Genomic DNA, 10,716 nt, shown 5'->3' on the forward strand with positions numbered 1-10,716 from the left:
TTTGATATATGCATAATATGCACTTGATATAAGGTAGAAATATTTCATTATGTGACTTTTATTTCTGAAACATTGATTTTAATGGGTAAATGTGTCATCTATTTTTAAAAATGTAAATGCACTTAGAAAACCAAAATTAAAATAATAACATATGAAAAGCAATCTCACTTCTACCTACAGGGAAATAAGATTCTGAAGTGAAATGGTTTAGGAAGAACAAATATAATTGAATTAGGAACAAATGGCTAGACAATATTTACAAAGCATATAGCTGGTGTTTGAAATAAGAGAAGGTTGGGGAAGTCAGAAATACTGAAATATTTTTAGTTTATGTCACTCTTACTAATGTTGATGAAATATATTTGGAAGACACGAGAAATTATTTTGATTCTTATGTTTTCATATATTTTAAATGTTAAAGCAGAAATGTATTAAAATCCATTTTTACAGTGTTTTACAGCACTCCTCCACAATGCAGAGTCCTCAACATTCAGGCAATCGTCTCTGTTCTTAGAGCTGCTTCATAAGAAAAAGGGATTTCTCTGCTTTCCCCAATAAGATATTTCTGTTTATATTCCTGAAAATGCTGCATTTAATCACACCCCCTTCTTAAGAACAATCCCTTTGAGATCTCAAAACCGTTCAGAGAGTGAAGAGATAAGCACAGGACCTTTTCCCAAATGCAGTGCTTCATGACAGAGGTGTAGTGCAAGAGCTATATGCAATGGCCGCCTCTTCCTCGACGCACAGGCGCCCGCGGGCATGCCATGGGAAGAGCAGGCCCTAGCTGCGGAGTGTGGCCCGCCGGGACTCATGGCCTCCAAGCCCTCTTCCTCCTCTTCATCCTCAGAGGCAGCCATGGCTCTTAAAAGTTCAGGCTCAGGAAGGACATTGGTCACTTTAGTGGGTGTTTTGTCTAAGGATCCTGCTGTAATTTCAAAGAGGACTTTGTCAATTTCTGTCTCCGCTTCTTCTTCCATTTCTTCTTGATCGTCCATGCTTTCAAACGTGTCCTCTAACATCTCTCCTATGATCCCAGCCTTCATCATCTCTTTAGACAGCTCCCACACAGTGGCCTGGAGTTCTGGAATCTTCACGAGACTCTGCATGGCCTTCTTCACATCTGTGTTCTTCTGCAGGGACCCGGCCACTCGCAGGACTGCAAACTGGTTCTTCATCCCCATGAGCACGGAGTTCATGTGTGCTTTGGATGCACACAGCTTTCTCATGGCCTTCCTCGGCCTGACCATCTCCTTGGCCAGAACCACACAGACATCCTTCTGGCCCTTCTTGGCAGCATCTTTCACAGACCGTTTCACTTTCTCTTCTCTATCTCTTATTTGTCTGTCAACAACTCTCATTTCTTTTCTTATCTTCAGTGACCATTCATTGACCAGCTCTTTAGGCAGCTTCTCCTGGGTTTTTCCAAACAGCCCCGTGGCGAACTAAACTCATTTTGCCCCTTCCAGCTTTCCATTCCCCGTTTTCATATTTTTGAAATATGAAATGAAATTGAGGTGCAAATTTATGATACACTATATAGTTCCTATGTGGTTCACTAGCCTTATCACAGATTTATTAATAAATGGTATTTTCTTTAGTGTTTTCATAAAATTTCAATAATTATGGTTATTTTAATGTATTAAAATCTACTACTTTAATAGTTTAGAATCAATGAATTAGAATTAATGAATTTGGCAAAAATTACAATTATTTTATACTATAATATTGCATATATATGTTAAGAACATGTACAATATATTGTATCTTTAATGTAGTTCCTGTATTTTAGTTACTATAATTGACCTTCTAAGAAATCCTGCATTTCAAATCAGACATACCTTTTGCTCTTTTTAGTACAAAATCACATGTGCATGGTTTGTCTATCTTTGTTTTAATTGACTTTCTTATAGGTTGTTTTTCTAAGCCTCCTTATCTTAAAGTTTTGCTCATTTCTTTGACAAGAATGTTATTTCTAAATACATATTAATCATTCAACTGTCCTGATTGTAATCAAAACTTTAAGATATCTAATTAAAATAACTATCCTACCAAAGTATTCATTGAAAAGATGACCCACTAGTTCAATTTTGCAAATTTTATAGATAACCCTCCACATCTTATTCTAGTGATATACAGAAGTGCCATTGACCTGGTATATTGAAAATATACTTATTAGTTTTGAATGATTATTGAATTATGTAAATATTTTATTTTCAAAATATTATGCTTGAATAATTGTAATATTTTACTCACTGATCATTCATTATGTTTTTTCATATTTCATACTAAATCAAATTTCTGGTACAATAATAAAAATTAATTATTTTAAGCAGCTTTGTCCTGTCAGTTTTAGGAGAAGGAAGAATGATTTTAATTTTTCGCCATTATCTGTAATGTTGCTTGCTTCTGTGGTAGTTTCACTTTTAAATTAATAACTTTCTTCAATATTTGTATTGTGTCAATCTTCTGGGCAAAATTTCACTCAGTGTTTGAGCTTGTCTTCTGTTTGGAGGACTTTTTTGATGACTATGGAATTCTAATGTGTCATTTATTTTCTTTCCTCTCTTATTTAACTATTCAACTTTTTCCCTTTTTGGCCGACCTTTTCTTCTTCTTTCCTTCTAGATTTGATTTTCTTTGCTCTTGTCTTGCTTGAGGTTTCAATTATGACTTGATGACTTCTATTTTGTTTTAAAAAATGCTCACCTAATATCTCATTGTATTTTTTTGGCCTTATTCTCACTCTGTTCACCTCTAAGGAGGTATATAAATTTTAGATGTGTGTGCCTATTTCATGATTTTCATGGTATTTTCTCCATTTTTCCTTTTTGTTGCTTTATTCTTTATTTTGTTGAAGAATTATATCCTCAGTTATATAACTGATATTATAGGGTTCTGAGTCTCTAATTAAATCTACTGTGATCCATTTTAACTGAAAATTTATATTACTCCATGATTCTCATTATTTTGGTAGTATTCTTCATCCTCACACTTAATGTGTTATTAATTATAATTATTTTATGCTGGTATTTCTTAACTCAAATAACTAAATTACTATCCTGTTCCTATTGTCTAGTTTTCCTCCAATATTTTATGAAATTCTTGCAGTTTTTGACTGATTATTTTTTAATCACAAACATCACATTTCAAGGCATATAGAGAAGGTTTGAAGTTCTGATGCTTTTTATCTTCTTCCAGAGACCACTGATTTTTACTTTGTCAAATTTGGGGCTAATAACCATAGTCTAATTAGGAAATGATAAACTTACCTGATAAAGTTATGGTGCTTCCCAGGGATCTTCTTCCATGCTACACTTTAAGTTAAAATTTGCCCCTTGGTGTCATTATTGCTAGTTCAGGTTTTCAGCTATTGCTTATTTTTCCTTTCGCTTCATGAAATTTTTATTTAAAGTAAATGTAAATAAAAAGAATATTAAAAAGGGCTGGAGGGATAGCTCAGTGGAATAAGTGTTTCCCTGGCAAGCACAAAGGCCTGAGTTCAAACCCCAGTTCCGAAAAAAAAAAAAAAAAAGAATTTAAAGTAAATGTATCTTAACTGACAGTTTTACAAATATAAATTTGTACATATTAACGGTACGCCATTTGATGTTTTAAGACTGGTACACATTGTGTAATGTTTAAACTTATCTCTAACCTCAAATACATATGAATTTGTTGTGATGCAAAATCCTAATTATTTTCTCTAGCTTTTTGAAATATACATGACATTATCATTATCTAAAGTTACTCTACTGTTAAATAATATGCTAGAAATTCTTTCTCTTGTCTAACTAGAACTTATGTGTTCATTAAACAGTATTTCTCATTCTATCCCCAGTCGACCTCCAGCCTTTGGTAATGACTATTTTACTCCTAACATTCATCATATTCGCATTTTTAAGATGCCACAAATGAATAAGGTCATGAGGTACCTATACTTCTATGCAAGGCTCATTCCACATAATATTATGTTTTTCAGTTCTCTTGTGTTGTTGCAGCTGACAGCATTTCATTCCTTTTTATGACTCAACACTATTCAGTTGGGTATTTGTACCACAGTTTCACCAGCTGATGGATAATTTCATTGATTCCATTTTTTAAGAATTGTTAATTGTACTGCAATAAACACAAATTGCCAATATTTCTTTGATGGATTAATTTCATTTTCTTGGATTATATATCCAGTAGGGAGATTGATGTATGTATGGAGATTCTGGTTTTCATTTTTGGTAAAACCTCTATTATTTTTGTAGAAGAAACAATGCAATTTAAATTTGCACAAATGACACACAAGAGTTTCTTTATCTCTGTACCTTAAAAGTAATTGTTACCCTATTTCTTTTTCTAAAATCCTTACATGAGTGTGGTCGTATCTTATTGTGGTTTTTATATACCTCTTGGCTATAATATCTCCCCTTGAGAAATGTCTCTTTAAATGTCTTGCCTATTTTTAATTAGGTTTTTTTTTTGTTTTGAGATTTTTTAGGTGTATAAGGATATACATTGCAGATATGAGAAACTATAATCAGATACATAATTTGCAAATATTTTTCCAGTTGTTTACATTGTCTCTTTACTCCATTGATTGTTTTGTTGTAAAAAAAATCTTTGATCTAATCCTGTATTAGCATTTTTGCTTTTATAGCCTATGTACAATTACTTTTGAATCAGCACATCTTGTGAGGAGAGAAAAGAATCAAATGTAGATCTGAACTCTGCCTTTTCTGCATGCTTTTTTGACATATTTTTCTGCCTTTAAAATTCCCCACTGCTTTGATTTGCATTTAACGTTTTTCTTTTCTCATAACCTCTTAAGTGAAAAGTTACCTCAAATAACCTATTTTATCATTGTCTCTATCAGAAATGTCTTCAATTCATTCTTCCATTCAGTTTTTCCTCTAAAACCTTCATTTGGACTGATTCTGATGTTGTTAAAATTTTATGCTTCCTCCTCACATTAACAAGAGCAGAGATCACTGTATTCTGAGAAACTTCTACAAAAATCTCAGCCCTTAAATTAAAGCTTTGCACATGTTGCTCAGTGGGGTGCAGAACCATAAAGAAAGAAGTAAATGGTAAAACATCACCACCTGCTATCCCTAAGTAATTTGTTACATTTGCAAGTATCAAAGCCATCCATACAAAAATGATGTCACTCAAGATTTTACAGAGAAAGAGAGTATTTATAAAACACTTTAATAAACACAGCTCGTAACATGAATAAGCAGGAAAATACAAATTGGATAAGCAAAAAGCTGTCAACTCACGCCAATGCAAAGGTATTCCATGTGCTGTGATTACCTGTGAAGTATTTAAAGTAGTCATCATAAACAGGGTTAAGGGGCAAGGAGATATTTCAGAGGTATATGTGCCTGCCTGGCAACCGCCAGGATCCTGGTTTGATCCCTGGTACTACATGACATGCTGCCATGTCAGCCACCAAAACTAGGTATGCTGGCATAGATCTGTAATCCCAGCATTGGGGAGGCTGAGATAGGAGGATGACTATGAGTCTGAGCTGAGTAGTGAGACCCCGTATCAAATAAATAAATAAATAAATAAATAATAAACAGGCTTAAAGACATTACAAATTCTTTTAAAACAAATTAGAAAATCTTAGAAGAGGTATGAGTAAAAAATAAAAATTATAACACTAAAAATACAGTAAGCAAAATAAAACTTTGCTGGATAGATTTAACAGTAGATTGGAAATGACAGAGGATAAAATTTATAAAGCAGAGGCTAGATTAATGACTTGTAACCCCATCAAAAACTTATGGTATGAACATATGTTATAGGCAAATGTCACACACAGAAATACATATCATATAATATGCATGTAATGTGTGTAAATGTACATGGAATGTATATAATGCAAAAGAAAAAATAAAGGGTGAAAAGTATTCAAAAAATAATTACTTAATCTTTTTCCAATTTGGTGAAAGATTCATACATGTATCTATTCTTGAAGTTTGATAACACTAAATAAGATAGATCCAAAGAAATTTATGTCAACGTTTAATACTAAACTTTGGAAAATTGAAGGAAAAGGTAATTTTCCTTTATCTTCAGAACATTTTTCCTAAACTGTAATATCACACACATTTGTATTTATCTTTGTTACTTTCTTTCCCTTTTTTTAAATATTTAGTACAGGGTCTACAGGGTCTCACTTTACAGCCTCCCAAGCACTGGTGACCACGCCCAGACTCAGTTGCTGCTTCAGTGTGCCCTGGGTGCGGGGAAGGCACAGCATGTTGGGGATCGAACCCCAGACCCTGCACTCTGCCTAAGAAGATGCTTTAGTCTGCTGAGCTATCTGGCCAGCCTACTTTCTCTTTCAGTTGATATTTTTATCTCACTCTGACCCACTGTGTACAACATAATGTTTCTTATAGCATATCTTCAACCAGTTAACATACCTTCCTCCAAACACTGTTGTACAGTTATACCTTAGCAATGATATTTACTTTGCTATGTATTTATATTTTTATCAACCAGTAAAGCTACACAATGAAGTTTGGAGTTAAAATTTCAGGATGCCATGGGAAGATACGAAGTTGAGAATTAGTTTCACTCACAGAAACTTGGATGATGATGATTTCAACTTCTTGATAAACTTTAACTTTAGAGCATACTAATACACTACTTTCAAATCTGAGTTAAAAGAATATTAAAACATTTGAGTTATTTATTAGGAGAAAAAGTGGCAAACACATGGTTCATGTAAATGCAAATGGTGCATAAATATATAATCTGTATATAGTATATGGTGATATTTATCTTAAAGGTAAGGATGTGTTATAATATGTTAGGTGATTTTGTTTCATAAACATTACAAAATGCACTTATGAAAACATTGATTTTTGTAACCTACAACATATCTCACTATACTATTCTATTACCTCGCAGAGGGAAGACAATGGAAACATACTTCTGTGAGGAGCAGAGAGGCCAATTCCACTTCCACTGGAGGCCTGTTCCACTGTGAATGAGATCACTGTGAATGAGGTGGAGGACGTCTGCAGGTACAGGAGGATGAATTGAATTTTGGAAAGAAATATCTAAACTTTCATCATGGTCCTCCCATATAGCCTCATCTCACTGACAGAATCCAATTATTCCTCAGTTAAAGCCTTTATTTTAATAGTAGATACCTTATGAGGCTATAAGTTCAACACATTTTGTAATTCAACTAGTTTTAGGATGAGATCCTTCTATTTGATTTTCAATTACTTCAGCTTTGTAAGTGCACGTGATAAGGTTCTCAAACGGATCACACATAGAAACACAATTTATGTGCATAGTGCTCCAGCTGGGACTTTGAATTCCTGAGCACAGCTTTCTTCTGAGCTCCTTCATCCATTGATACTGGATGCAACAAGCCAAATGCATTACTTTCATCGGTTTCCCCAAAATGTTCAAAAGCATTATATTCCCCATCACCCATCTTCTTGCTACTACTAAGTGGTTTATAAGGAATAGTCACTGCCAATATTTTGAATAACTATTGCTAGAATATGTCATGTAGTGGGGCACTTCAGTACTGAAAACAGACATGAGTATGTTTTTGTTTTTTTTTTTTTTTTTTGTGTGTGTGTGTATTTAGGACAGGGTCTACAGGGTGTACAGGGTCTCACTACTAGATCAGACTCATACTGATTCTCCTGTTTTCAGCCTCCCAAAAGCTGGGTTACAGGCAAGTGCCACCACACCCAATCTTCTTTGCTGGCTCAGTGCTCTCCCAAAGCATGGCCAGCATGGCACTCCTGGAATCAAGCCCCTTCTGCTGCGCTCTGCTTAAACTGGAGCTTTAGTCCACTGAACTATCAGGCTGGCCCCAGTCATGAATATGTTTAAAGGGACTAGAGAACCGATTTCAGGAATTTCAACTCAAAAAATATCCTTTTAGTGCCAAAATGTATTATTCAAGTTCCCAAAGAAGTAAAATAACACACACACCCACACACACACACACACACACACACACACACACACACACACACACACACACGCTTCACTCACATGAATGAGGAAGCTGGGAAATCTCCTGATCTGCAAACTGGAAACTCATGGAAGACAAAATGATAGCTGGGGACTGGAGAGATGGCTCAGTAGAATAAGCACTTCCCTGGCAAGCTCAAAAGCCTGAGTTTAATCCCCAGTTCTGGGAAAAAAAAAAAAAAAAAAGATAGCCGGGACACTATGCCCAAGTCTGAAAACCTGAGTACAGCTTATATTTCATGCGTGTGTACACCTTATCATAATTAAGAAAATACTAGATGACCAATTCTGCAAAGCTTCTAATTCATTCTGTTACACAAACTAAGATGTTTTTCACGAAAAGCTTACCTGTACTTCCTGGTAAAAGTAAAAGGGTGAGAGGGCTCCTAGGAGAGAAGGGAGACCATGATGAAACAGAAGAAAACAATTCATTACAATGGAGAGAATCTGGAAAGAAGGTAAAAGGTGATCTAAGGGATAAGCACAGTGGTGCTATTGTTTATAAATATCATTGTCCACTTGTTCTATGTTAATTTTATCCTAGAATTGTTTCTCCACATTTCCTATGTTGTATCAATATTTTTAATTGTACATACTATTTCTGTCATGCACAGTAGTATTAGCCAAAAGAGAATTTATTGGTTTACATAAATGAAAAAATCAAGAACTAGAGCTCATTTCAGACATGGCTTCATTTAGATCTCACATAGTGCCTTCTACACCTATTATTTTACCTCAGATCTAATTGTCTGACCTGTTTCATTCTATCAAAGACAGACTGTTCAGCTTCACTTAGCTGAGTCTGCATAACTGTCCCTCAGGTTTGTGACTGTAGTGAACTTCTGGAAGCATATAACTTTAAACTTAAAAATATGATATCTATCATATCTTAAAAATACAATATCCTGTGAAAGGGGCCAAGTAGTGAAATGCTTGGTAAACAAGAATAATTCAAATCCACTTTAATCAATACATTTTTACTTTAAATAGCCGATTTGTATAAATTTTGCTTGGGCACACTGCAGGGAGCTGAAGTTTGTTCCACTCATGGGTTAATGGACAATAAAGGAAAGGGCTATGTGCCAGCATCCAAAAAAAGCTAAGTTAGTAACAAAAAAAAACCTCACAGAAATTAGAAACATCTATATGGAGTCTTACTCTTCGAGAAAAAATAATAATTTGGTAAACACAATTGTTCTGTGAAAACAAATTTTTTTATAGTGCATTAGTTAGTATCACTAAGCTACATGTTCCCATCAACCCAGACACATATTAAAACATTCAGGAGGTCAACCATTATAACAAAATTAAGTGTGCATGGATTTCTCAATGATTTAACATCCTTCTTAGGAATATTTGCATTTAACTTTGCTAGATGTGTCTTGGCTTTACCAAAATAAAAGGGAATATGTATAAATAGCCTCAAGCACACACATCACAAATCTGGAGAAAAAGAGATCAAAAGATGCTCCTTCTCCCAAGCATGCTCTACACAGGCAAGAGTAAGTCTGCTCAGCAAGCATCCGAGTGACTAATTTCCTTTTTCTACATAGACATCAGATGTGTTAAGACTAGAAAAATCTTTAAATTTGATCTGATCATTATATCTTTTAGTGTTACTTTCAGAATGCTTAGTTTTACTGCTCTTGTTTTTAATAAAATTAATGAATGGTAGTTGAACTAGCACACACTGAAATTACTTCTTTTCTGATCAAGAAATCCAAAATAATGAGACAAAATATAGTTATTTTGTTTAAACATGTTAACACCAGTAACTCTGTTAACACCAGTAATGAATGATAATTAAATCATGCCCAGAAATGGATTCATAATATTTAATGCTTATCAAACAGCAGTCAGTCTTTAATGGTCATTATGTGGACTTAGTTCTATAAATCTTCAGAGTTAAATTATACAGAGGCAATCACAGAAGCCTCAGAGTGGCAGGTAGATTTAAGATCAGTTCTAGCACTCTCTGCCTCCGTGTCACTTGAGAAGTCCTTTCAATGTATTTTGAGACTCAGTTCCCATTTTGTAAAATGGCAATTACACTGATTTTACCCATTATGTGAGTAGTACGGAGGGAAGAATATAATTTTAAATGGCAGAAAAGAAATGTTGGTGTGTCACATTTGCATAAATAATAAATGACATACTAAGTTATAGAAAAAAATTAGTCCCTTTATGCAGGAGAAAATATTTTAATATAAAATTATATGGTGAAGTCATTTATGTCATTTATTGCAGTCAAAATTGGCTGACTAGCACAGTATTTTTGACTCTTATCTCTAAGTGAATTGGGTAGGAACCAGGATCTAGACACAGCACGGTGATTTACCTCCCCGGTCACTTCTAGGTGAGTGTTTCTCAAGTGCCCTAAGGAATAAATGAAGTTTTCATTATGGAAAGTGTAATACAACCCAAACTATATCAATAGAACTATCTGTGAAAATGCTTACCAATTAATTTATCCAAATACTATAGACATTTGGAATTGAAATAAAATGTGTAATTATTTCACATAGTGTGTCAGGTCCCTGTGTCCTTTAAGAATATAGTCTGGGTATTTTGTTACAGTTAGAGGACTCACATAACAGAGAAAAAAATCCCTTTAGTATTGAATTATTTAATGTTTTCATTGTATTACTTGAGCATTTGGATAAAATGTATTCCCAAAAGATTTTTTTTGACAGAACGGGGGATTGAATT

The 10,716-nt window shown here is 34.1% G+C and overlaps 1 pseudogene; it reads right to left on the bottom strand.

Annotated features, from left to right (window-relative positions):
- Positions 1-783: 783 nt before the first annotated feature.
- Positions 784-1,417, bottom strand: LOC101570920 (annotated as a pseudogene).
- Positions 1,418-10,716: the final 9,299 nt, after the last annotated feature.

This window comes from Octodon degus, unplaced genomic scaffold (genome assembly GCF_000260255.1).
Source record: "Octodon degus isolate 3935 unplaced genomic scaffold, OctDeg1.0 scaffold00030, whole genome shotgun sequence".
Lineage (NCBI taxonomy): Eukaryota > Metazoa > Chordata > Mammalia > Rodentia > Octodontidae > Octodon > Octodon degus.